Source organism: Syngnathus leptorhynchus, unplaced genomic scaffold (assembly GCF_054491065.1).
Source record: "Syngnathus leptorhynchus isolate UIUO unplaced genomic scaffold, UIUO_Slep HiC_scaffold_51, whole genome shotgun sequence".
NCBI classification, from domain to species: Eukaryota; Metazoa; Chordata; class Actinopteri; order Syngnathiformes; family Syngnathidae; genus Syngnathus; species Syngnathus leptorhynchus.
Window position 1 is genome coordinate 447,501 of NW_028232018.1, and position 2,119 is coordinate 449,619.

A 2,119-nucleotide genomic window follows, 5' to 3' on the forward strand; every position below is an offset into this window, starting at 1 on the left:
GACTATAACCTTCTTCTTCCCGCCCCACCACCATCAACGTCGGCCACCACCACCAGACCGCCTCCCCCAGACTTCCAGAAGCGAAGCCGGTCCCCAAGCACTAACCCCGACCGCCACCGAGGCACCCGCCGAAGGCGGGTGCCGAGTTCACCGGCCCCAAGCGACAACCGGTCACCGAGGCACCCGCCGAAGGCGGGTGCCGAGTTCACCGGCCCCAAGCGACAACCGGTCACCGAGGCACCCGCCGAAGGCGGGTGCCGAGTTCACCGGCCCCAAGCGACAACCGGTCACCGAGGCACCCGCCGAAGGCGGGTGCCGAGTTCACCGGCCCCAAGCGACAACCGGTCACCGAGGCACCCGCCGAAGGCGGGTGCCGAGTTCACCGGCCCCAAGCGACAACCGGTCACCGAGGCACCCGCCGAAGGCGGGTGCCGAGTTCACTGGCCCCAAGCGACAACCGGTCACCGAGGCACCCGCCAAAGGCGGGTGCCGAGTTCACTGGCCCCAAGCGACAGCGGTCACCGAGGCACCCGCCGGAGGCGGGTGCCGAGTTCACCGGCCCCGAGCACCAGCGGTCAGCCACGGAGGGTGCTGGATCATCCATACTTCCATAGCTCCAGAGCTCCAGAGATCCATAGTTCCATAGCTCCATAGCCCCGGAGCTCCATAGCCCCGGAGCTCCATAGCCCCGGAGCTCCATAGCCCCGGAGCTCCATAGCTCCATAGCCCCGGAGCTCCATAGCCCCGGAGCTCCATAGCTCCATACTTCCATAGCCCCAGAGCTCCATACCTCCATAGCCCCAGAGCTCCATACTTCCATAGCCCCAGAGCTCCATAGCTCCAGACTTCCATAGCCCCATACTTCCATAGCTCCATAGCTCCATACTTCCATAGCTCCAGCCGCGGAGGGTGCTGGCTGGTGGCTCCATAGCTCCATACTTCCATACTTGCAGCCACGGAGTTGGCTAAAATTGCACTAAGTGCGAAAGCCCATTCATTTACAACGGCGTGTCCGCCAGGCGGCGACATTTCCCCGTTACCGGTGGCTGCGCGGCGGGTGAGTGACAGAGCTCATCCGAGCGGCTGGAACTCTGCGCCGGCGTGGTCGAGCGTGAGGCCCCGGCCCTTTGGCTGCCTGGTACCTAAAACACTTCCATTGATCCAGCCACGGAGGGTGCTGGCTGGTGGCTCCATACCTCCAGAGCTCCATAGCTCCATAGCACCAGAGCTCCATAGCACCAGAGCTCCAGAGCTCCATAGCACCAGAGCTCCATACCTCCATAGCACCAGAGCTCCATAGCTCCATAGCACCAGAGCTCCATAGCTCCATAGCACCAGAGCTCCATAGCTCCATAGCTCCATAGCTCCATAGCACCAGAGCTCCATAGCTCCATAGCACCAGAGCTCCATACTTCCATAGCTCCATACTTCCATAGCACCAGAGGTCCATAGCTCCATAGCACCAGAGCTCCATACTTCCATAGCTCCATACTTCCATAGCACCAGAGCTCCATACTTCCATAGCACCAGAGCTCCATACTTCCATAGCACCAGAGCTCCATACTTCCATAGCACCAGAGCTCCATACCTCCAGAGCTCCATAGCTCCAGCCTGGGTGGCTGGTGGCTCCATAGCTCCATACTTCCATAGCTCCAGTCAGAGAGTTGGCGAAAATTGCACTAAGTGCGAAAGCCCATTCATTTACAACGGCGTGTCCACAAGGCGGCGACATTTCCCCGTTACCGGTGGCTGCGCGGCGGGTGAGTGACAGAGCTTATCCGAGCGGCTGGAACTCTGCGCCGGCGTGGTCGAGCGTGAGGCCTCGGCCCTTTGGCTGCCTGGTACCTAAAACACTTCCATTGATCCAGCCACGGAGGGTGCTGGCTGGTGGCTCCATACCTCCATAGCTCCATACCTCCAGAGCTCCAGAGCTCCATAGCACCAGAGCTCCATGGCTTCAGAGCTCCATAGCACCATAGCTCCATACCTCCAGAGCTCCAGGGCTCCATAGCTCCATACCTCCAGAGCTCCATACCTCCAGAGCTCCATACCTCCAGAGCTCCATAGCTCCATAGCACCAGAGCTCCATAGCTCCATAGCACCAGAGCTCCATAGCACC